General features: G+C 44.4%; 2 protein-coding genes across 5 annotated transcripts in view; both read right to left on the reverse strand.

The window, feature by feature from the left end:
* LOC308597677 (semaphorin-4D-like) overlaps nucleotides 1–20,092 on the reverse strand; it is a 122,029-nt gene extending 101,937 nt beyond the window's left edge. For 2 of the 4 annotated variants that reach the window (XM_081213635.1, XM_081213637.1), the window contains exons 1-2: nucleotides 19,707–20,092; nucleotides 427–469 (exon numbers count right to left, since the gene is read on the reverse strand). The gene's annotated coding sequence lies outside the window, so the exon portion shown is untranslated. Of the gene's footprint in view, nucleotides 1–426; nucleotides 470–19,519; nucleotides 19,635–19,706 lie in introns of those variants that run through there. The other 2 variants (XM_081213636.1, XM_081213639.1) reach the window with 2 other exon arrangements.
* Nucleotides 1–26,594, reverse strand: part of LOC308597814 (uncharacterized protein) — a 349,730-nt gene that overhangs the window by 121,357 nt on the left and 201,779 nt on the right. The gene's annotated exons all lie outside the window — the stretch shown is intronic.

The raw sequence follows: 26,594 nt of genomic DNA on the forward strand, positions 1-26,594 counted from the left end.
GCATTTTTAAATCCCATGCAGCCTAAACTGGATTTGAGATCAATATTACTTTCTTTAAAACAAAACAAAGCCAACGCTGGGAAAGGAAGGGGGAAACACACAGTGAATCCGTAAGGGCAACAGCACTTTGCTTCCGCTTTTCATATTATTACGCAAGATCTGGTGAACCATCAATAATTTTAAAAGTAAATACAGTAAGTGTATGCTCACTGGGTCTTGCCAATCCAAAGTATATTTTTAACTGGTGGCAGGCCTCGTGGAGTTCAAAGGGCATTTCTTACAAGTGACCATATCTAGGATCACAGGCCGATAGCATAATCCTATGCTCTCTCTTTTTCTAACTCGGAAGTACCAGTAAGTCTCATTGAGTTCAGCGCAGAAGTAAGTGTACCTAAGATTGCAGGAAGTAACCATAAAACTACTCACCGTGAAGATCAGAGAGTGCTTTATTATGGGACTCGCTGTATTCCTGTAGGGAAGGGAATAAAGAGTTTAATTGGTCTTTATTCTGTCAGTTTCTCGTCGTCCCCCCTCCCAGGAACTGTATCACAATTACACTCTTTCTGGCTGAAAATGACTCCTTGGGACTCCCACTGGAAGTAGTCAATGTCAGTCCCTAATCACTGGCAGGGAAGGTGAGTGATGGGAAGCACTTTCACCTTTTCCCTTGGGGAAGGATCCTGGCTCCGTGACATGGAACTACCGTGTCTAGAATGCAAATGAATCCTTAACATTGTATTCACCTCCAGGAAGGGAAATCAACAATGCAACAAGCAATGAAAGAAAAACCTACCAAGCATTCGTAAGACCACTCACCATTTTAAGCTAGTTATCAAGGACTGCCAGAAATCCATGCTAATATATGCAAGTTCATACTCGATTACAGAGTGAGAAAGAAATGCGATGCAACAAAATGTGATGTGCCCCACCTGGTAAATATATTGCCATGTATGTAGGATTTGTATAAGAGTCTAAACCATGGATGACATGTAAACAATATTAAAATACAGGAAAATGTTTAATGTACACAGAATTTAATACATATACAGAACAAAAAATAGTTTCTAAGTACTTGGAAAGCAGCACAGAAAATGCATTTTAAATTGTTAAGTCCCAGTACCAATTTTTAGGTGTGACCTATATGCAGAACTGAATATTTCAGATGAGTAGGAGCCGGGTAAGATTTCTGGGCAATCAGTTAATTAAAGCAAGTTATAGTCTAAACAGCAAATACCCTTCAATTAATACAGTATTTGTGAACTGATGTCCAGTTAGGGCAAACTACTGCAAACTGAATGTACTTTAAGAAGAAGAGAAATGATGGGGGAACTCCAGCAGCAATTGATAACATCAGTATCAGTGTTACATAACAGCATCAGTGTTCCGGCTACAATGAGTCTAATTTCTCCCAAAATCTTCCTCTGCTGATTTTTATTTCAGATACAGTGGTACCTTGTTTTATTTCAGATACAGTGGTACCGGGATCCGTTCCAGAGCCCTGGCCGCTAGTTGAAAAGGATGCAGGGCAAAGCACAATGTCTGCACACGCACATGGATCGGTTTGCGCTTCCGCGCATGCGCGAAGAGCAATTTAGCACTTCTGCGCATGCGGCAAATGCGGAAGTAACCCATTCCAGTACTTCCGGGTTTGCCGCAGATGTTTGCCGGAATGGATGCTAGACGAGTCAGACATTCACGGAGGTATTATGGTATATCTGTTCAATTACTTGTGAAGCTGATCTGATGTGCCGAAAATAATTTACTTAAGTCTTAGAAATACTTAAGAGCACCCATGAGTATTAGACTGGAATTGCTTATTAAAAGTCATGAAAATTATTTTTCCCACAATTAAATGATGAGGAAATTGAAAAACAACCCGATTGTACTCAGTAATTCCAGGTTTATGAACTGCAAAGAACCGCCATGATCAGAAAAACAGGGATTGAATAGAAAAAGATGCCTTGCTCCTCCAGCACAACAGCATTGTTCTTAAGCTGTCCCATGAGAAACCATATCCAAACATCTCCTCCTATTATCCTGTTAAAGTAGGAAAAATAAATGCAAAATCTGGATGATGCAGACACTTGTTTCACTGGCAAACATCCACTAATAGTAAAATGTGCAGAACAAGGAAACACCTCATAAAAAACGATCAATGACCACAAATGAGAACTGGAAGACACAAACAAAGATGAGCAAATATACTTCCAGTATGGCATGGCTGGGCTTGAGACAAGACATATGACTGGGCCAAATCTGTGCAAGCGACTAGAAACAATTTCTCCTAAATTTGACAACAGACTAGAAAGGGCTTTCATTGTACAGTGGTATCTTGGTTTTCAAACTTAATCCGTTCTGGAAGTCCATTCCAAAACTAAAGCGTTCCAAAACCAAGCTGCGCTTTTCCATAGAAACTACAATGGTACCTCGGGTTAAGTACTTAATATGTTCCGGAGGTCCGTACTTAACCTGAAACTGTTCTTAACCTGAAGCACCACTTTAGCTAATGGGGCCTCCTGCTGCCGCTGCACGATTTCTGTTCTCATCCTGAAGCAAAGTTCTTAACCTGAAGCACTATTTCTGGGTTAGTGGAGTCTGTAACCTGAAGCGTATGTAACCTGAGGTACCACTGTAAATGTATATTTCAACATCTTTTTCATCTCATTATATATCATTTCCCAGTTTTTCACTTTCAGGAGACACCTTTCTTTGGGGCGGGCGAGGCAGCTCAGAGAACGAGAGGTGGTGGTGGCGGCTGCCCTGGAGGACTCCCAAGGAGAGGGGAGAGGAGTGGAGGTTGAGGGAACACTGCACAAGGGAGGGTGTTTGTAAAGGGGCGAGGGGTTGCCAGTTCTGCAGGCAAGGGTTGACATAACTGAGCTCCTGAGCAGCTGCACCCGCGCTCTAATAGGCAGCTGTATCTGCCAAGTGCATTAAAGCAAAAGCGCAATAAAACAACTGTCATGGAACTGACATCGGAGACCAGCAGAGAGAGAAGTCGCCCCGATAGTGCAGGAGAGGGAACCAGCAAGGAGAGAGAGAGAGAGTCTCCGAGGGGGAAGGGAATCAAGGGGACACCAAGAAGGAAGGAGGGGGGAATGAGAGCACTTTGGAGGGAAGGCTCAGGGACTCTTCCAGTGAGATCAGCGGGGAGAGTGCCGGACCACCACTGGGCACGCCTGCTCTGCGCAGAAGGCTTCCACGCAGAGAGGCTAGGCAGAGACTGGCTGTCAAGGAATTCTTATGTTGGAAAAAGTTTAGGAAACACCCACTAACGGATTCTGCCAGCGACTGAAGCAGACGCACATGAGTGCGCTTCCATTAGGGAAAGGTTTAAACAAACAAGCAGTTTAGAGAAGTCGGTGACTTACACACAAGCAACTACAATTCCCATTACAACAACAACAACAACAACAACAACAACAACAATAATAATAATAAGGGACGCGGGTGGTGCTGTGGGTTAAACCACAGAGCCTAGGACTTGCCGATCAGAAGGTCGGTGTTTCGAATCCCCGCGACGGGGTGAGCTCCCGTTGCTCGGTCCCTGCTCCTGCCAACCTAGCAGTTTGAAAGCATGTCAAAGTGCAAGTAGATAAATAGGTACCGCTTCGGCGGGAAGGTAAACGGCGTTTCCGTGCGCTGCTCTGGTTTGCCAGAAGCGGCTTAGTCATGCTGGCCACATGACCTGGAAGCTGTATGCTGGCTCCCTCGCCAGTAAAGCGAGATGAGCGCCACAACCCCAGAGTCGGCCACGACTGGACCTAATGGTCAGGGGTCCCTTTACCTAATAATAATAATTTATTATTTATACCCCGCCCATCTGGCTGGGTTTCCCCAGCCACTCTGGGCAGCTTCCAACAAAACACCAAAAGACAATACCCTATTAAACATTAAAAGCTTCCCTAAACAGGGCTGCCTTCAGATGTCTTCTAAAAGTTTGGTAGTTGTTTTTCTCTTTGACATCTGGTGAGAGGGCGTTCCACAGGGTGGGTGCCACTACCGAGAAGGCCCTCTGCCTGCTTCCCTGTAACTTGGCCTCTCACAGTGAGGGAACCGCCAGAAGGCCCTCGGCACTGGACCTCAGTGTCCGGGCAGAACGATGTTGGTTGAGATGCTCCTTCAGGTTTACTACTGAAAGGACAAACAGGGAATACTATTGAGAAGGAGACGCTCCTTCAGGCACGCTTGCCATTAGATTCTCTCTCTTCCACGCTATAGCCAACTGTTTACACGCCTCCTTTCCTCTAGCTCTCTGGAGCTACTACACCCATCACCCGAAATAGGATTTCGAACGCTCAAATTTCAGGCTTTCAGTTTAGTTGTTTTGTCTGCCTGCCAGGGGGTTAAGCAGAGCATTAAGGTCAAAGTCCAACGGCTCTATAACGAAGATTTAAGTAGAATTAATGACATTCGATATGTACATACCGTGGGTTCGCTCCTGGAAACATGAAAATGCGTAATTTAATTTCAAGGAGGACTGCTGTTAGTTACATTAAGGAAAGCAAATGTACACATCCCTGCCTTCCTCTCCCCATCCTACATTTAATGTATGCACTGAAAAACCTGTTACATTTTCACTGCATGTTCCATGACTGGAACAAGGACAGTAGAGCACAGGATCAAATCGCTTAAGATGCATAGTACAAGGGTGGGGTCACATTCTGAGTCTGAGGGCCGAATTCTCTCTGGGCAAGCTTCCAAGGGCCACATGGGCTGGGACAGAGACAGTGGATGGAGCAACAAAGGTAAACTTCACCTCTGTAGGGTAGTTTCTACTGGGGTGGATAAAAATCAATGATTTTAAAAATAAATAAACAAACCAGATTTTTAAAATAAAATACTTTTGGAGGAAACATCTTTCTAAAGATTGTTTTCTATTTAAGTTACTTTATAGTTCAAAGACAGCATCTTAAAACCTAGACAGCATCTTAAAAAGTAGAGACATCACCTTGCCAACAAAGGTCCGTATAGTTAAAGCCATGGTTTTCCCAGTAGTGATGTATGGAAGTGAGAGCTGGATCATAAAGAAGGCTGAACGCTGAAGAATTGATGCTTTTGAATTATGGTGCTGGAGGAGACTCTTGAGAGTCCCATGGACTGCAAGAAGATCAAACCTATCCATTCTGAAGGAAATCAGCCCTGAGCGCTCACTGGAAGGACAGATTGTGAAGCTGAGGCTCCAGTACTTTGGCCACCTCTTGAGAAGAGAAGACTCCCTGGAAAAGACCTCTGATGCTGGGAAAGATTGAGGGCACAAGGAGAAGGGGACGACAGAGGGCGAGATGGTTGGATAGTGTTCTCGAAGCTACCAGCATGAGTTTGACCAAACTGCGGGAGGCAGTGGAAGACAGGAGTGCTTGGCGTGCTCTGGTCCATGAGGTCAGGAAGAGTTGGACACGACTAAACGACTCAACAACAACAAAGAGGGGTTTTACAATAATTTGTGGTATAAAATGGATAAGGAAGCGTCCACGATCGGTGAGAAAGGACAGGTGAAAGGACCACCAGGGAGGCAGGAGGGAATCATCTATTGTTTTCTTCAAAGTACAGTCGTACCTTGGTTTTTGAACAGCTTAGTTCTTGGAACGTTTTGGCTCCCAAACACTGCAAACTTGGAAGTGACTGTTTTGATTCGCGAACTATTTTTGGAAGCCAAACGTCCGACGGGGCTCCGACTGGAGCTTCCTGCAGCTAATCAGAAGCTGCGCTTTGGTTTCTGAACGTTTTGGAAGTTGAACGGACTTGCAGAATGGATTCCATTCAACTTCCAACGTACGACTGTATTAAAAAGGCCAAACAAATGCTCCGGATGAGTATCTGACATCCTAGTCCCACTATTGAACAACGGCAGTTATAAAAACAGGCACACGGCATTAAGAAGCAACAATGCAGAGTTGAAGACTGTGTTACCAAATGTAGGAAGAATAATTTAGCACCCTAGCAAGCCAAAAATGGTTCTGGCAACCCCCGAGACTTAGAAGGATTCATGCTATGTTAATAAGAATATGAAGGGAGGTCATCTGCATGTTCAGACCCAGAAACCTCCCCCTAAATAAATTCACACTTTACTCAAATTTTGGTTTGGTTTTTGGCAGAATCTAGGCCACAACTTTATTGATTACAGAAAGTGACTGGTTGCATAGGCTCTGGTTCGACTAGCTCCCTGCCTTGCAGGGAGCGCTGACCCAGGGCACCAGCATAGGTCAGCCAAGGGTGAACACCTGGATAAGCAGAAAGCCGGGAACGGGCTAACTCCGCCACCCAAATGTCCCCCTGGACTCAGGCACGGGCACAACCCCCTCTCAGGGTTGACCAAACCATCAAGTTCCTGGATTCCTTTAATGGAATACCCTTCACATAGGGATGGCGAGAGCGTTCTCCCATCCCTATCACCTGAACCAGAGCCTATCCACAACCTTACAAGTTGTGACGATTTGCTACGCGGCAGGCAAAATCCAAATGGCACCACCCAACCAGCCAAGTGGGGGGAATTCCTGCTGTGCCCCTGTCCCAACGGCAGATGACGGCATAGCAAGGTCAAGTGCAACAAGCCCTAAAGGTAGGAAGAGGTGGGCGGGTGTTGCGAATGCACACGCCGAAAGAGGAAGCTCTGGGTCACGCGCATGGGCATAAATAGGTCCCTCAAACTATTTCGACTGCGTCCCATTGGCCAGATTGCACCCAGCTCCGAGGGACCTACCAATCGGGTGTTGTGGCTGACCAATTGTACCCACCCACAACACAGGGTGTCGGTTGTCCAGGTCTCACCGCAATACGTGCCCTCTTTAAGGGAGGACCCGATTTGCACACCTGGAGGGAACTGAATGGGCATCTTAAAGCAACCTGTCTGAACAGCCTCGTGACTCATGGCAGCAAAGTCTTGGACAGCCAAGGCTCCTTGAGAGATTAAGAGCTGCTCTTTACACAGGGTCTTCCTCATTCACCACCAAGCCGAGCTTCTGCAATGAGCTTGACTTACAGTAGGCTACATGGTGCAGCGGAGAGCAAATGGTGCTGAAATCTCTGTGCAAAAATATGACAGCAGAGGCAAAAAGTAGTCTTGAAGCATCCCTACTTTGACCCTATGTTTGTTTTGATATACACACCTGTGAACCAGCTCCTAAGTCCCAAACAAAATACTTTGCATTTCTTTGCGGATTGCTCCGGGCTGCCTCGAGCTTATGTTTTTAAAAATAATAAATAAATAAAAAACAAATTGCTTTGTGCAAAACAATGTGCCCACGGCAATAACTTGTTTCATAGTTTTCTGAAAAGCATTTTTTTAAATACAGTGGTACCTTGGGTTAAGTACTTAATTCGTTCCGGAGGTCCGTTCTTAACCTGAAACTGTTCTTAACCTGAAGCACCACTTTAGCTAATGGGGCCTCCTGCTGCTGCCACGCCGCCGGAGCACGATTTCTGTTCTCATCCTGAAGCAAAGTTCTTAACCCGAGGTACTATTTCTGGGTTAGCAGAGTCTGTAACCTGAAGCGTCTGTAACCTGAAGCGTCTGTAACCCGAGGTACCACTGTAAATAAAACAATTAAAATAACTGGCGTTCTATTGCATGTGAGACAGCGAAGGAACTGGATTGAGCCCCTTTGCCAGAGGGATGTGAAGCTCATAAAAAGAGCAATTAAACAACAGAAGGCAGAACTCACTGCCTTTTGAAGGTTGTTTGCACCCCAGGCCCACTTCCTGTAGAAAGTTTGATAGCTGAGGAAGTGTTAGAAAAAGTCTCAGAGGAGCGGCTTAAAACGTCTATTTACTGAAGTGTTAAGAAAGAAGCTTGGTTTTTTTAAGAAAAACAAAAGCAAGGGAAAGTGTTAGGCAAACCAATCTTTTCCTTGATAAACCACACACAGGAAAAAAGTAAGGTAGAGGTTAGAGGTGTCAGCTAAAAAAACCCCCAGACAATACAGCTCTGCTCTTTTGTCTTTAATAGGTCATCTAAACTATAGCTTGATTTGCATGATTCTAATCTGTATGATTCATTATATCCAAGTCTATCAGATTGAGACCATCAGGGTGCTTTTAGCTATAAGACACTGTGTGTGTGTGTGTGTGTGTGTGTTTCTGTCGTTATAAATTTAAAATTACAACCTGCCTTACAACCGTTATAAATTTAAAATTACAACCTGGAACTACATAAAATGTTCAGTTTTCCAACAGCGTGCGTCATTTTACTATGCTGCCTATTTTGTGCAAGAGAATGTCACAGTATGGAGATACACTGGTATAGATCATGGGTAGGCAAACTAAGGCCCAGGGACCGGAAACAGGCCAATCGCCGTCTAAATCCAGTCCGCAGACGGTCCAGGAATCAGCATGTTTTTACATGAGTAGAATGTGTTCTTTTATTTAAAATGCATCTCTGGGTTATTTGTGAGGCATAGAATTCATTCATTTCTCCTCCCCAAAATATAGTCCGGCCCCCCACAAGGTCTGAGAGACAGTGGACCGGCCCCCTGCTGAAAAGGTCTGCTGACCGCTGGTATAGATGCATCTATACCTGGTATAGATGGCAGCCAGAAAAAGCCTTCCTGGGCCACACATTTATTAGAACCGCCAGCATGTCACCTGCAAGCTTAATAAGTGGTAATGCATAGTCAATTTTTCATGCAAAAAGGAGATGAAGAAAAAACAAATTGTGACAAGACATTACAACACTAAAGGCTACTAACATTAAATGGTCAGTATTTCCCTAACCCAGAGCTTTCCAAACATTTCATGTTGGAGACACACTTTTTAGACATGCGTCATTTCGCAACACAGTAATTCAGCTTTACTAGCAAACTGGAGGTTAAACTAACACATGGGGAGCATTTGTGCGACACACCCACACACTGCAGCTGATACACAAGCGTGTCGCGACACACAAGTTGGAAAGCTCTGCCCTAACCCAAAGAGTGTTTGCAAAATACTTTGGCCAGGAGTAGTGTGGGATTTTCGTATGTGATTCCTCTAAAGTCATAAATCAGTTTTACTTAGACAAGAAGTTAGTTACGGAAAAACCTGAAAATCTAGGAACAGCTGTCGAAATTACGCATTTCTAACCAATACCGGAAGAATTAAGCAAAGATGAGGGGAATTTCTATGGCTCAGTTAGTCCAGGTAGCAGAACAGTATTTAGCCACCTAAGGGTGAAGGTAGGCAGATATTCTGACGTTTGTTGAAAGGGGTTCAAAACGCGTGCTGCCTAAGCAGAAATCAAATGCCTCTGAGTTCAGGAAACTTCATAGAATCATAGAGTTGGAATAGACCACAAGGGCCATCGAGTCCAACCCCCTGCCAAGCAGGAAACACCATCAGAGCACTCCTGACATATGGGTGTCAAGCCTCTGCTTAAAGACCTCCAAAGTAGGAGACTCCACCACACTCCTTGGCAGCAAATTCCACTGTCAAACAGCTCTTACTGTCAGGAAGTTCTTCCTAATGTTTAGGTGGAATCTTCTTTCTTGTAGTTTGGATCCATTGCTCCGTGTCCGCTTCTCTGGAGCAGCAGAAAACAACCTTTCTCCCTCCTCTATGTGACATCCTTCTATATATTTGAACATGGCTATCATAGCACCCCTTAACCTCCTCTTCTCCAGGCTAAACATGCCCAGCTCTCTTAGCCGTTCCTTATAAGGCATCGTTTCCAGGCCTTTGACCATTTTGGTTGCCCTCCTCTGGACACGTTCCAGTTTGTCAGTGTCCTTCTTGAACTGTGGTGCCCAGAACTGGACACAGTACAACTTATCCTAACACGCTTTTAAAAGTGTATGTCTGCTTAAGGATTAACAGCAACCAGTAGTCTCTAATAATAATAGACTCCATCTTTCCCAGAATGTACAAAGAAGAAACCATAACATCCCCTGGCACTTGTAGCCCCGGCAGGATGTGGTAGAACATTGCCTTGCCAACAGAACCTGCTCAAAATAGCTATGTTGCCAACCCTAGGAGAAACTAGATCAACACATGCACAATTTATGGTATGCATACGCTTAAAGCTACTTTAAAATACATCAGTCAAGTTCTTAAAAATTAAACATGCTAGCCTATATGCTAATAACTATCTCTTTCCGTTTTCAAAACAAAAAGGCAATTCTGCAGTTAGATATTTATCTGTTTGCAAGGGTGCTGCCAATGGCTCTAAGGTCAGCAGGCACAGAAGTCTGGACTCACTTCCATGTATCTCATTTCCTTTCCTTCTGCAAGGTAGGAACACTTGAGAAAGCCTTTAACACACAAGTAGTTGTTTCGGCACTTTAGCCACTACAAACATTAGGGACTTTCCACATGGAAAGAACTTCCATATGGCTGGCGTGGGTGGTATAAAATCTGAGTGCCCCATTATCACCACGTGAAAGAACCGCCACCCGCACCCATCTATTGGGATACTCCAGAATTTCCTGCATTGAAAATGTTGTGCTAGAATATAGGTAGGCAAACTAAGGCCTGGGGGGCCGGATCTGGCCCAATCGCCTTCTAAATCCAGCCCAAGGACGGTCCGGGAATCAGCATGTTTTTACATGTGTAGAATGTGTTCTTTTATTTAAAATGCATCTCTGGGTTATTTGTGAGGCATAGGAATTCATTCATACTTTTTCTTCAAAATATAGTCCGGCCCCCCACAAGGTCTGAGGGACAGTGGACCGGCCCCCTGCTGAAAAAGTTTGCTGACCCCTGGACTAGATGACCCCCGGGGTCCCTTCCAACTCTGTAATTCTATATGTATTTTAGGGTTGCAGAAACATCTCTAAAAGGATTTTGTGAGCATGTTTTTAAAAAATACTTGCAAAACTTCAGTCCGCCTATTTGCCTCTACAGAATCAGAATAACCTTTATTTGAATCAGCCACTAGCCATAGCTATAAAATAAAATAAATGCACTGAAGACAGGGGTAAAAGCTTAACTATGCAAAATACATTCTGGAGGTTTACGTCAATAATCAAATAATAGATCTTATTCTAATTGCCCCGGCTAAATTTTTTTTTTGCAGTTTTTGCTGTCACCTGGTCACCCTGATCTGCTAGAATAAAGGACACGGTACAAATAGTTGAGGCAGTGTTAGAAACTGAGATATGAAAGCTATGAGCCAGGGGTAGGCAACCTAAGGCCCTTGGGTCACAAGCGGCCCATGGGGGTCGTTTAACTGGCCCACGAGGCGCCCCCGAACCGAGCCACCCACTCGGTGAGCCCCCGTGCGCTGCACTAAACCGGCACAGCACGGCACAGGGACTCACTTCCACGGCGCTGAAAATCACATCTGCACAGACGCCTGAAATCACAGGCGCGCACAGGCGTGATTCGGCCCACAGAGGGATATTCGCTGGAGTGAACCGGCCCAGGTAAGGTAAACCTTGCCGACCCCTGCTATGAGCTAAATGGCACCTTAAACCTAGAAATGTCTAGGCGCACTTTTTAAATAACAAGAATACAAAGTTGAAAATGAATGAACTGTAGCTGAAATATTACGGTGGACCCTCCGGATATGAACTTAATTCGTTCCAGGGGTCCGTATATACCCCGTAAAGTCTGCATCTAGAGGCGCCGCTTCTGCACACGCACACGGCACAATAGAGCGCTTCTGCACATGTGGGAAAACCAAGAAGTATACAGCCAACCCCCAATAATGAAATCTTAGGCACCATACTGCACCCAGAGCTCAGAAACTGGTGGCGCTAATAAAATTCCCTGTCGCAAAACATACGTAGAACAATGAAAGTTTTGAGCGCTGGGTCCAGCGCAAGAAAGCAAGCGACGTCTGTGCTTGATCTATAATGAAGTTAAGAGCAATGCAGACGACATAACTGTGGATCAGGCTGCAAAGGCTTAAATAATTCATGTTTGTAAAGGGGTTGCGTAAACATGTGGGATACTATTGAGCTCCAACAGTTCCCTTTACACCACCACAAATGGGTATTTTCTGTTATGAAATGTTCTTTTCTCACCCTCTAGACTCTTTTCTCATGCAAAGTAGGATAATAGGTTCTGGGCTAAACAAGAGGCGTTATGAATTTCAGAAGCATTTGGTTTAGCCACTTTGACAACGATCACCTTTTCTGCTCTCCCAGCCATTCCGATAGAAGAATTGATTCTAAGAGCTGTATGACTGAAAAGAGCATTCTCTCCCCCCCCCCCCCCGAACTAAGGAGGACAGCCACCCAAACACCTCATGGCAATTCACATCTCATCATGGATGAGGACTATCCAATTCCTGGAACATGGAGTTGTGGAAGACTCGCCAGTGGCAGTGTTCAAAATTAGCCAGGTGCCCTGCGCATTTTGCACTTGGCTTTCGACTACAGTGGTACCTCAGGTTAAGTACTTAATTCGTTCTGGAGGTCCGTTCTTAACCTGAAACTGTTCTTAACCTGAAGCACCACTTTAGGTAATGGAGCCTCCTGCTGCTGCTGTGCCGCCAGAGTATGATTTCTGTTCCCATCCTGAAGCAAAGTTCTTAACCCGAGGTACTATTTCTGGGTTAGCGGAGTCTGTAACCTGAAGCATATGTAACCCGAGGTATCACTGTACTTGTGACCAAGTATGGTGCCTGACATCTCCACCATCTCCCGCAGTCTTCGAAACGCCCATTGTTTTAGGCCAGGGGTCGGCAAAGTTTTTGTGGCTTGGGCCGGTTCACAGTCCCACAGACACCTCGGTGGGCTGGAGCGTGTGTGTGTGTGAACGTGCATGTATGCGCAAACGCTATTTGCGGCGCTCCTTCTGGCGTGGAGGAGGCGTGCGCAGCTTCCCATTGGCTTCAGGAGCTTCCTGGAGCCAATGGGAAGCCGGCTAGCGTCACAGAAGACGGTCCCCGCTCTGCTCCACGCCCACTTACCGCGGCACACGGGAGCCGACCGACCAAGTGTCCCCAAGTGGGCAGCGGGGGCCCATGGGCTGGTTAAACGACCCCCATGGGCTGCTTGTGGCCTATGGGCCTTAGGTTGCTGACCCCTGTTCTAGGCACATTTTGAGACAGGGAATTTCATTAGCGAGAGCACTTTCTGAGCTCTGGGCGCAGTACTGTGCCTAAGATTTCAGATTAAAACTGTGCATTGAAAGGAAAGGGGGACCTTTTTTCTGCCTCCCCACTTCCAGCTACTCTCTGAAGACTGGAGAAGAGACCCTCTTAAGAATATTAGAGGGGTGGGCAGGAGAAGGACTAGACCATGTGAAAAATGAAGATAATATTTTAGCCGCAGCTCATTCATTTTCAGCTTTGTATTCTTGTTATAAAAAAGTGTGCCTAGACATTCCATTGTTGTGCCCATAACTTGGGTTTAAGGTGCCATATACCATAGTTTTCACTTTATAAGACGCAGCAGACCATAAGGCGCATCTAGTTTTTGGAGGAGGAAAACAAGAAAAGAAAAAATTCTGAATCCCAGAAGCCAGAACAGCTAGAGGGATCTGGCTTCTGGGGTAGCCTCTTGCTGTTCTAGCTCCTAGGATAGCCGCACCAAGCCTCTTCAGGGCAGCGGGATGAAGGCTCCCCCTGCCCGGAAGAGGCTGCGCGTCACTAAGGCAGAAGCCAGGAGAGGCAGCGTCCCTTCAGCAAAGCGGGAGGAGGAACAGAAGGAGCCCCTTCTGTTCTTCCTCCTACTTCGCAGGACAGGCGCATCGCTGCAAGGGTGCTGAGCAGTTCTCCCTCTCTGCGCAGCGCCTCTCCTTCGCAGGAAAGGCACTGCGCTGAGAAGGAGAGCTGTGTGGCGCCCCTTCAGCGAAGCAGGGAGAAGAACAGAAGGGTCTCCGTTCCTCCTCCCGCTTCGCTGAAGGGGCGCTGCACAGCTCTCCTTCTCAGCGCAGCACCATTCGCTCCATAAGACTCACTCACATTTCACCTAACTTTTAAGGAGGAAAAAAGTGTGTCTTATGGAGCGAAAAATTCAGTAGCTTTCATATCTCAGTTTCTAACACTGATCTGGAGGTACATGCCTGTGGATCCTTGAATCTGGACTGTTTTCACACACTAATATCACATCCTGTAGAATTCTATCCCTTATCTGCACATTGGAATGAATTTCTGGAACCAAAATGCTTTTTCTGTGCAGCCTGAGAAGTAGCAGTCACCATTAAGAAAAAGAGGAATAGGCCAATATATATGGGAACTGTCCCCGAATCAAGTGGCCTTTCTTCTTCAAGGTTCTCAAAACCCTTAACCTAGCTCGACGTTGTCATCTGAACTAGCCAAGTGTTTAACTGAGAATCAATCACACTCAGTCCATCATATGAAAAATAAGACCGTAGAACAGTCTTGCACCAAAATGGCAACCACACGTTCTGTTTTGGCGACTGTTACCTTGGTTAAAGGAGCCAGCTTATATATCTGAGTCAGTGCTGGTGGGGTGCATCTACCAATGCTGGTAGATGTATTTAGACCAGAACAAGCCTTACAAGTGCACTTGACTTTTGTTTTTTTAGTCAGTCCAAACCGTAAATCAGCCTGGGATATACTCGGAGGTAAATTCCTCACTTCCTAATAAGCATACTTAAGATTTCAGTTATGCAGTACAATCTGAAACATGTGACTCAAAATAAAGGCCTTCTGATTCTAACTAGTCTGACTCCCACCTAAGTGCACATTAGGACTGCAACCGTAGCCATCGTAATAAAGTAGCTGGAACATCTATGAAATCTTCTTGAAGTCATATAGAGTGGTACCTTGGTTCTCAAATGCCTTGGTACTCAAACAACTTGGAACTCAAACACTGCAAACCTGGAAGTAAGTGTTCCGGTTTGTGAACATTTTTAGAAGCCAAATGTGCTCCGTTTTGAGCATTACGCTTCCGTTTTGAGTGTTACGCTGAGGTTTGTGTGTTTCTGCTATTTATTTTGCATTTTTTGTTTTTGCAGCTCTTTTTTGTTTGTTTTTGTGACTGTGTGAATCCCAGTTCAACTACTGATTAATTGTGTGACTGCAGCACATTGTTTATTGCTTTCTTTTTATGAATCAATGATCTCGTTAGATAGAAAAACACGTGTTAACTTCCTGTTTTACGGGTTGTTTTCAAAAGTCTGGTACGGATTAATCTATTTTGCATTACTTTCTATGGGAAAGCACACCTTGGTTTTGGAACGCTTTGGTTTTGGAACGGATTTCCGGAACGGATTAAGTTTGAGAACCAAGGTACCGCTGTAAATAGGTTCCATCCCCAGAATGGTCCCTTCCAAGTCAGCTCCCGTATCTTGATCGCAATCGCTTTTCTTTCTCACAAGGGCAGCGCAATTCAAACTGTGACATGTTCTTTTCCCTCTCCTGCTTTCCTAAGGCCTAAGGCTCACAAGATGCGCCATAGTGCGTTAAACAACTAGAAACACAGCCTGGGCTCTGAAAAACAACAACTGATGCAGAACCTTCCTGCACCAACATCAGAACGATTCCAAAATAAGCAGCCTCTGTACAATCACCCTATGGGAACCAGAGCTTGATGCGAAGCCACCAGTGCTTTTTAACTGCCATGCCCAAGCAGCATATCCTATCCCCAAACCATGCAATCAGTCTCTAGCTCACAATCCATGTACGTTAGGTGCCTATTAATAAAAACATGAAACTTTCATAAACAGCATCTTCGCTGTGCTGCACAGCTGCAGACTCAGTCAACAGGTAAATCAACAGGTGGGTGATTTGTTGCCCAACTTCCAGAAGCCCCTAGATTTGGCTCTGATGAAACTCATGCTAATGATTTAAGACATTCACTCTGCTGGATGCCTACTGAATAACAATTAAGTTTGCTACCATACATACACAAGGGGAAAGGAGGACACAGAGAGAATTAGATATTGCATCTTGAAAATAGATCTGCAAACAAAGGAAGGGTTTTTTGTTCTTCATCTATGGGCATTTGTAATAGGAGATTTATTTAATCTCCTGTTCAGAAAATCACACAGCTCACTTTAACCCTCTCTTCGCTACCTATGGGCCTGGTGCTATTTGAAGCATGATGGGGGAGGGCAATTTTTCTATTGAGTGCTACTCTCAAACATAACATTGCTGGAAACAGCACAGAAAAATCTGATTAAGGAATGGAATGCAATGTTGTAGGACAACAACAAGTTAAAGAAGCTTCAATATTGCAATACCTTTTGTGTTCCAGAGAATATTATCAGGGAATAAGGAATGGCCTGTGACTAAATAGCAGAAGAATAGCATCTTTCTTTCAATGTCCAGGGCAAGCTTTGTTTCTCAATCAAAAAATGTTTCGTTGTCTTACATTTTTGGAACGCAGCACAACTTGTGCCTTTCTGGTTTCCCCCTCATAGTGGAAAACTATCCTTCTTATCAAATCAGTCAGGAAATCAGCTCTGCAACATCAGAACCACTTGCACGCTAGCTCTTATCACATGACCAAACTAACAGTGACAGCAAAAATTAGTTTCAATCCAAAAACGTTCTTCATTCATAAGGGCACGATTGCTATTACATAGAATCAAAGCCTTCTAATATGAAAAATCACTGCCTTTCAGATAAAGCAGAAAGCTTAATACTGACAAGGCTATGGGACTTCTTAATTAAAAAATGCACCCCATTAAAATTCAGCAGAAGTGCCGTTTTGACTTGTTCCTTCACTGCACAGAAGAACTTTATATGCGCAAGATAAATGCAAAATCAGTCCAAATAGAAATCAGAGGAAAATGTGAACAGGAATAAGATAATGGAAAGAAAAGCATGGGGTAATTACATGGGGTAATCTACAATTTCTTAAGTAGTTTGCAATTGGATTACATAGACAAGAGAGATATTTACTGGTCCACTATCACGTCCACCTGAACAGACAGACCATCAGGTGAAAAGACTGCAGGGATTTGAAGTGCTGGGTGAACTAGTCTAATCCTTGAGGGAAATAATGTGTACATACATCTCTAGAAGTGTAGGAGACAGACAGCCTTTAAGTTTTTTACTGAAAAGGGTGGAGGCTACGTTGAGCCCATGGAAGGAGAATCTTTGGTTCCTCCTCTACCTACTCAACTTTTAAATACCATTTTGTTGTTGCATTTGCAGCCCATTTTACAGTTCTGGTGCATAGTTTTCCCGGGCAATTTATCCCCATTGATATAATAATTTTGCACGCATGAACCTGACACGCACATCATGTGAATGCACAGTGACCTTGCAAAATTTGCACACATAAAAACCAAGCTAGGCAGGTCCGTGTCGCCAGGTCTGCCAGTGAATGGTTTGCACCATGGGACTCAGCTGTCAAGAAGAATGATGAGAACACAGCCCCACGCCTCTCCCCACAAACAAAGCACCCTAGCTCAGATCTCCTATCCCTAAACCTGGCTAAGATGGAAGATGTACAATCCCAAAAACTCACGTTAATAGGAAAAAGGGCTCCAAGGAGGAACTCTCCGCCCAATGTTATTCTTGTCACTCAGTAGTATCATTGTGGAGTCAGTGAATTTTGGGTGTCCTCTGAAGCTGCTGTCAAGAAGGTTCTCTCACCATCTGCCCATCCCATGGCACAACAGCATATCATAGTGCCAACCACTTGTTAAAACCCTTTTATCATGCATCCCTTTTGTTGTGGTATTTTTTTAAAAAATAATAATATATTGTGTAATATTACTCTGCTGTGGGCACACCCATTCGTGAAGCACAAAACCCCAACGTGAAAGCTACACTTGAAAGCTGCATGGTATCTTCAGACCACAGTTCCAAATAACATGAAAGCAGGAGAGCAGCATCCCACTTCGAACCAGTTTGGAGGGAATGAGGGACTGCCCAAGGACACCTGATGTCATCTCAGCCCATGCCTTAAAAACAACAACAAAACAGCGCCACTGAAAAGGGTTTGTCTTAAAACCCATTAAGGTCAAAAGATAATGTTTTGAAAAGCGTATGTATACACGGAATTAAGTTTTGAATGACTTAATGCTAAGAAAATACACATGCAGGTTTAAGCTCAGAAATAGCCCCCAGGGAGCTCTTTGCAGTGTTAGATTTATCAAAAAGCGGGGGGGGGGGCAGCTCCTGTATCTTTTCCATGTTTACACTGGCAATCATCGAGAGCCCAACTGAGGACAGGCGCATGGAGACAACAGGTGCACTGCGGTCCCACTCAACATCCTCTTCTCCAAAATACTCTGTCCATGACCGGAAGACACACAGACTCAGATTCCTTGCCCTAACCCACCCCAGTTTCAGGAGGATATTTCTACTACCCCTATTCCATTGAACAAGATGTACAGCACTCTATATTGCCGCAGGGAAGTAGCTTTCTGAGGGAGGACTTGTCAACAGATCCAGAGAGGAAATTTATCAACCTGTCAAACCACACTGGGTTCTTGTTTTGTTTTTTGAAACTATCCAGAGCATCACTGGTTATTTTCCACTGGGTCAGTCCGGGCCCATAAGCACCGGCTATTTTTTTAATTCCCTTAGCTAGTGGCAATATATTTCCCCATAAATATAAACATTAATGATAGGGGCAAGACAGCAGCCACTCAACCCGGATTAAAATGGAAAGCTAATGATATTGCATCCGTTTCCAGGGAAAAGTTTAGCAGATTAATTCTTCTCTCCCCCACGCCCTCTTTCCTTCAGTTCTTTCCACAGCAACTCCATTATTGCAAAAGGCCCCTTCCCTTCAGCCTTATGTAAAATCTCACCGGGGAGGCAGGGAAAAAAGACCTTTTAAACGTCCTCACCAACTACCACCACCAGGCGGAAGAAACACAGACGCAGCCCCCTAAATCATGACAGGGCAATAGTGGAAGCCCACCTCTTCCCTTGAAGCTTGCACACAAAGAGAGGCTGCGTTGCCCCCATTGATAAAAAATAAATAAAAGGGCGTCGGGGAGACGAGGCGGATTCACCGGAGCGTCTGTGCAGGCAGGTGAACATGTTAGACACCGGTTGCAGAGGATGCAAGCATGCATGCACTCCGGCTGCAAAGCGCCCAAGCGGGGAGCCGCTGGGTGGAAACGGTGCAGCGAAATAACGCTGAAATAATGCAAAACGTCCAAAACGAGCAAGCCCACGCTGCGGTCTCTTTCTCGCCTCGTCCAAACCCAAGTTACCTTTGGACGGCGAAACGGTTTGGGGTCGTGTTTTGGTTTTTTAGCGTATGGGGAGGGGTGTCTGGAGATAGGCAGCCGTCGCCACGCCAGTTTCTCCTGTATCCCTCCCCCAGCCCGCGATGGCAAGGCGCCCACCACTCCCTGCGCGCCCACCGGAGCGGCAAGCGGCGTCGATCGAGACCCCGCGCAACCCCCATAAAGTCCTCCCGGGGCCCGCCAGCCCCAGTCCTTTCCACCACCACCCCGCCTCCCGATCGGAAGAATTATGACTGCAGCGATTACGATGGTGATGGGCTCGCCGCTCGCCCTATCCCCAAACACACGCATGCACACACACACACACACACACACAAACACAGCGAGGAGAGAGTGCCTTTCCTCCAGCAACCACCGGCGTCCATAGCTCGCCCTTGCGCTCCCACCAGCAAAGCCCCGCAAAACGCATTCCAGCGCCGCCCTCTCCCCGCGCAAAAACCACTCTCTCCAAAAAAGCCCCGTCTTTGCAAACCTGCGAAGGGAGAAGAAGCGCTTCTTTCCTCCCAGCCCGAGATCCTCCAGCGGATCCGAAGGGGGTTGCAGAAGACGGAGGCGGCGGCTCCTCCCGCACGCCGCCTTCTCCTTCCCCTTCTCCTCCTCCCTCCCCGCCTCCCGCGATCCGCTGCAGCATGCAGAAAAAAGAAGCAGGCGCCCTTTACCTGCTGTTGCTCTCCAACTTCTTGATCCTCTCTGCTATTTTGTTGCATTGATCCCCGGGAACAGGTTCGCGGGCCCTTCGCTGCGCGCTCAGCAGCAACTGATGGGAATGGCAACGGGGGCGGCCAGCGAAGGAGGAGGAGTTGGTGCCAGTGTGTAACAAGTTTGGGTTGCCCCGCAGTATGGCGGCGGAGGGAGGAGAAGCAGCGGCAGCGCAGCGGCGAGGCGCGCTCCTGCTCTGCAGCCAGCCAAGCCAGCCAGCCAGCCAGGGGAAGGGGCCGGGGGTGCCCCGGCCGGCGTCGAGGGGCGGGGAGATTCAAAAGCTTGGAGCTCGTCGGGGAAAGGAAGAAAGGAAAGGCGCACGGCGGCGCTGCCTGCGTTTTGTTGCTCTGCCCGCCGCGGCAGGGAGGCGCTTCGTTTGCCCCAATCTCTTTCCACGTGCGCCTTCCCCAACCTCGCCACATGCGCCCTCCTCTCGGAAGCGAGAGGCAAACCTGGACGTCCGAGGCGTAAAACACACAAAACACACGTAGCCCTCCAGGATTGGGACACACACCGATTTCCACATTTTCTGTCCGCGTGCTACTGGCCTTCTGGGAACAGGTTGCATCAACGCTGCTGGGCAACATCAGGGTGTAAACCCGTGGTTCCCAACGCGGGGCACATGCTCCACAGGGAGGCAATGTGATTTTTAAAGGGGGACAGTGAATGGCCTTTTAGGTTTCCTCCACGTGAATAGGACTTCACTTTTTGAATAATAAGAATTACTGGCCCAGGGCCGGATTTAGGTTTAAGCTAAACAAGCTATAGTTTAGGGCCCCACTCACTTGGGGGCCCCCAAAAAAATTAAAGGAAAAAACACCTGGATGTACGTTTCCAAAATATAAGATAAACCAAAACAAACAAACAAGATAAACAAAGAAAACAAAATAAAAACAATAAAAGCAACATACAGCAACAGTGTTTTGTGTTGTGTAGGCTCCTATGGTGTAAGTAAAGGGCCCTGCCTGCTAACTAATATATCACTGGTTTGCTATTATTATTATTTCATGTTATAGCAAGTTTCTAGACACTGGATTATGAGTCTTTGTAATTTGTGTTTCTAAAGGAACTTGTTATTGCCAAATGTGTTTGCATTATTTTGTTATGAATAAAAAACCTTTTAAGTTAGAGCTTAATAATTATTTCACTATTAATATACTTCTTAATTGTATTTCAGTTCAACAATTAATTTGATAAAATACACGTTTTGTTATGTGTGAACGGCTTTAGAAACCTATTAGGGTAGGTCCATAAATTACCGTATAGCATATATTCAACACAAAAAAACAGCGACAATTTGTTGTTGACAAAGGACAGCTGGACATATAAAGGGCCCCATTACCTTCAGTAGCTGAGGGCCTCATCAAACCTAAATCCGACCCTGGGCAGGCATCAGGATTTTAGAGATGCTTAGGTGGGGCATGGCCAAAAAAAGGTTAGGAACCACTGGTGTAAATGGATACCACAGATGTCACCGATGGAAGCAAAGGCTCAGAAAAAGCTCAATATGGAGGCCAAATGGCCGAAATATTGGGAAATTTTGGAACAAGAAGGAGATAAACTGAAACTACAGAGTTTTAAGAAATTAAAAAGTAAAGTGAGAGATTGGCTCCATTATTATCAGATAATGGAGGCCTACAATTTGGATAAAAAAGTTGGCTTCCAGGTGGAAAAATCTAAACTGGAAACAGAACTGTTAGAACCCAAAACCAAGATTTTGTCAAAAATGTATAACTTGCTGTTGAAATGGAATACTCAGGATGAAACGGTTAAATCTGTCATGATTAAATGGGCACAAGATGTTGGACATAATATTATGTTTGCTGACTGGGAACAGTTGTGGACCACCGGGAAGAAATTTATGGCATGCAATGCCTTAAGAGAAAATATTATGAAAATGATATATAGGTGGTACATGACCCCAGTCAAGCTTGCAAAAATTTATCATTTGCCCGATAATAAATGTTGGAAATGTAAGGAAACTGAAGGTACATTCTTTCACCTTTGGTGGACGTGCCCAAAGATTAAGGCTTTCTGGGAAATGATATATAATGAACTGAAAAAGCTTTTAAATATACCTTTCTGAAAAAACCAGAGGCCTTTCTCCTGGGCATTGTTGGCCAATTGGTGTTAAAGAAGAACTTTCTTTTTGTATGCAACGACAGCAGCAAGAATATTTATTGCAAAGTACTGGAAGATGCAAGATTTGCCCACTTTTGAAGAATGGCAGATGAAGCTGATTGACTGTATGGGACTGGTGGAAATGACTGGCAGAATCTGTGACCCCAGGGAGAAGAGTCGGCAGAGGAAGATTGGAAAAAATTTAAGGACTATTTACAAAAATATTGTAAAATTAAGGAATGTTGAATGATGTTGGATTGAAATTAAGTGGGTTTTAGCTGTAATGGTAAAAGGAATTTGATAAAATGGTTTTCTTTTATTCAAAGTTATAATAATCTAAGATGTTGGAGAGAAAATAAGGTGTTTTTCTTCTTTTTCTTTTTAAGCTGTAATGCTTTGAGATAAGGATTTGCTGTATAAATAATTTGAACTGGATATACAAGAAGGGTCGGGGAAAGATGTTATGAGAAAATAAGCTGTGAAATTTATGTGTTTTTGCTTTTTATGTTTGTTTTTTTCTTTTTGTTTGTAAAAATTGGAAACTCTAATAAATATTTTTTTAAAAAATAAAATAAATGGATACCACAGAGCTCTGAGATGGCTTTCTTTTCTTTTTTGTAATATTTTCTATTAAATTTTCAAACGTTTCTAACCAGTTTACTTCACGTACAGTATACCTGTGGTTCCTAGTTAGCTAAGGACTGCAGACCCCCTGCTTTTCAAAAGCCAAGCCATGGACCCCCTACTTTTGAAATTTATGATACCTCTATGGTAGTTTTTGTTATGTGAAGGGTGTCACAGACCCCCTGGACCACCAATGGTGAACCATAGCAATATAGCATTCACTTTGATTTTTATTTTTGACTTCCCTCCTCCCTCTCACCCTGATGTTTTTATTCTTATCCTTAGTTGCTGGTTTATTTATACTTGTTGCTAAAGTCTTTCTGAACATCGTTTTTGCTGCCTCTCTTATCTTGAATCCTGCTCACGATATCACTAAAATACTGTGGCAGATAGTAAAAAGAAGGCCTCCAGTTTTCCATAAACAGTTGATCATTTTGTTGATGGTTTGTTTTTCGTAAGGGGGAGGTGTGAGGATACTGCTTTTTTGTTATTATATTGAGCAACACTCTGCATTTTAATGTGTGTCCCTTTCCTGCTTCAGAAGTAAAATAGCTATGCAAATTATTTACCCCACATAAAAGGTCTCAAAAAACTTTTGCTCTTTTTGTCTAACTTATTGTATAAACTGAAGGAAATGAAGTGCAGGAGAGAGGATAGTGATGAAAGGAACAATGATAGAGGCATGAAGCAAAACTACCGTATTTTTCGCTCTATAAGACGCGCCAGACCACAAGACGCACCTAGTTTTTGGTGGAGGAAAACAAGAAAAAAAATATTCTGAATCTCAGAAGCCAGAACAGCAAGAGGGATCGCTGTGCAGTGAAAGCAGCAATCCCTCTTGCTGTTCTGGCTTCTGGGATAGCTGCACAGCCTGCATTCGCGCCATAAGACACACACACATTTCCCCTTACTTTTTAGAAGGGAAAAAGTGAATCTTATAGAGCAAAAAATACGGTAATTTAAAGATGTATCCCATTGGTTGGCTGTATCACACCCATTCGTTGTTCTAGGTAGGATTTGATTGCAAGTATGGGTGGTGGTTGTTTTGTGTTTTGCAAAATATTGGTTTATCCATTCATTTTCAATTCATTATATATCATTTCCCAGTAAACCTTAACCTTACTACAAGACCACCACATATAATAAAAAGAACCTTCTTTCTCTTTACATTTCCAACACTGATTTGATTTGGATTTCTACATTTTTGCCAATTTACTTGGTGTTAGGTACCATCAATATATCATTTTCATATCATTTTCTCTTAGAGAGTAACATGCTGTAAATTTTATATCCATATTCCACAATCGTTCCCATGCTTCCATATCTATATTATGACCAATATCTATTGCCCAATGTATCACTGAGGATTTTACTTGGTTAGCCTTTGTCTCCCATTCCAGTAATATCTTCCGCATTTTAGACAACACTTTTACAGTGGTGCCTCGCAAGACGAAATTAATTCATTCCGCAAGTTTTTTCTTCTTGCGAGTTTTTCGTCTTGCGATGCACGGTTTCCCATAGGGATGCATTGAAAATCAATCAATGCGTTCCTATGGAAACCGCCTTCAGACCAGGTCCGGGGACAGTCTGTCCCCCGACCTCTTCTGAAGGCTGGGGGGGGGACAAGGGCTTTTCTTCCCACCGCCAGCCTTCAGAAGGCTGTTCTGAAGGCTGGCGGTGGGAAGAAAAGCCCTTCTCCCCACCTCCCGCCCTGCAAGCTCCGGGGACAGGAGCGCTTTGCTGCCGACCGCCAGCATTTTAAAAGCCTCCGCTGTCCCGGGGCAATTTTAAAATGCTGGCGGGCGGCAGCGAAGCCTCTGCTGTCCCGGGGCGATTTAAAAATGCTGGCGGGCGGCAGCGAAGCCTCTGCTGTCCCGGGGCGATTTTAAAATGCTGGGGGTCGGCAGCGAAGGCTTCGCTGCCGCCCGCCAGCATTTTAAGATTGCCCGGGACAGCGGAGAAGTCTCCGCTGTCCCAGGAAGGCAGGCGGGGGGAGCAAAGACTTTTGCCCCCCGCCAGCCTTCAGAAGAGGTCCAGGACCTCTTCTGAAGGCCGGCGGTGGGCGAAAGTCTTTGCTCCCGACCGGCAGCATTTTAAAAGAGGTCCCCGGAGATTTCCCTATGGGCTTTCTTCTTGCGAAGCAAGCCCATAGGGAAATTCGTCTTGCGGAACGACTCAAAAACGGAAAACTCTTTTGTCTTGCGAGTTTTTCGTTCGTCTTGCGAGGCACCACTGTACATTACATTCCAACAGGTTGTGATATATCCCCAAACCCTCATATCCTATCTTTCTTAAATACTTCATTCAAATGATGATATTGTATCCATGTCGTTAATTTTCCTGATAATTCCTCAAATTCTTTTAATTTATACACTCCTCCCCCTTGTTTACTTAAATTTCTATAAGTTGTCCACCCTTCTATCATATGCTTTTTCTTTACCAACATAGCTTCCAACAGTGAGAGCCAAAGTAGTGTTTTTACCTCTAATAGATTTTTGTATTTATCCCATACTCTATACAATTTTTTTCCTAATTATATGATTTGTAAATCCTTTATGTACTTTCACCTTTTCATACCATAGATAAATGTGCCAACCAAAATTTTTATCATGACCTTTTAAGTCTAGAATATGTGAATTCTCCAATGTCATCCATTCCTTCAACCAACAAAGACAAGATGCTTCATAGTATAATCTCATATCCAGGAGGGAAAAATCTCCTCTCTCTCTTGCATCTATCAATATTTTATATTTTATTCTTGGGTTTTTTCCTTGCCAAATATATTTAGAAATATATTTTTGCCACACATTGAAGCAATCTGTATTGTCAAGCACAAATAACATTCTAGGTAATATGTTCAATTTTATAGTCAATTAATGGTTTAGCCTTTCATTTTGGTGGGTCAATTCCAATGTATTCAGCAACTTTATCCCCTTATATTCAAATAATACCTTTTAGTGTGGAAAGCTCATTAAACGGGCAAAACAATTTGAAATACCACTGGTCTCTGCCCTTGGCATTAGTTTCAAATTACAGTATTGGAAACCAGAAGACAGAAAAATCTGGACATTGTAGTTTTGCCGGCACTCAAGCAATTTCTTAGAATTTTACCTAAAAACCACTTTGAGGTTGTTGCTTTTTATAATCAAGCAGTGTATACATTTTATGAAATAAAGTAAATAAATTATTATTTGCCTTTCTTCCAAGGAGCTCAGTTGGGTACCGTTTTCCCTTCCTTTTATCTTCACAACCCCCCTGCGAGGTGTATTAAGCAAAAAAGAAATGTCAGAGGCAAGGTGAGCTTTGTGACTGAGTGGGAATTTGACCCAAGACTCCCCAGCCAATCCTAACCACTGTACCACACTGCCTTGCTTTCTGCTCATGCACTTTTCCCTCAGTCCCTCATGCACAATAAAGGAATACATCGGTTTGTCGCACCTAACTCTCTTCCAGCTTTCAGAAAGGAAACAGTTAAAGGATGATACAGCCAGCCTCTCTTGTATGCAGCTGCTGCTAATTGTGTTTATCAGTCAATGAATGATTATATGACTGTGTCAGCTCAGGATAGCTGAGCATTTATTAGTATAAAGAAGAACAGGGGTTGGTAGTATCTTCAGGAATCATTGCACTGTGCTGACGATTGCTATCATAAATAAAGCTCATCTTTTGTGGGGGTTTGCTGTTAATCGCATTCTTAATTTTGCATGTCATTGTGGGTGTTTTGTCTTGTTCTAAACTATTGGACCACTTGTGCAGAATCCTGTAAATAAGTGTCCTGTGAGTGTTTCGCACAGAAATTAGGAGAGAAAAATAACCAGTGTAATTTCACAGCATGTAAATTTGTCCATGTGCAAAAATGGACTGCAGATACGTCAGAGCAAACCAGCTACAATCTATGTCATTTTGTAATGGAAGCCCTATTCACAGAACCTGAATTACACCCTTCAGACGGGCAGACAGTACGTGGGTAGGAAACAGCAGAGTGAGATGCTACGTTTATGACCAAAGATGCTTTTGCTGATCTGCTGATGAGCTATCGATCGCCATCATGCTCATTTTGCAGGACTGCAATGGCCACTTGGTTTGCATTATAGATCACTTAA

This window comes from Podarcis bocagei (assembly GCF_964188305.1).
Source record: "Podarcis bocagei genome assembly, chromosome: 11".
NCBI lineage: Eukaryota > Metazoa > Chordata > Lepidosauria > Squamata > Lacertidae > Podarcis > Podarcis bocagei.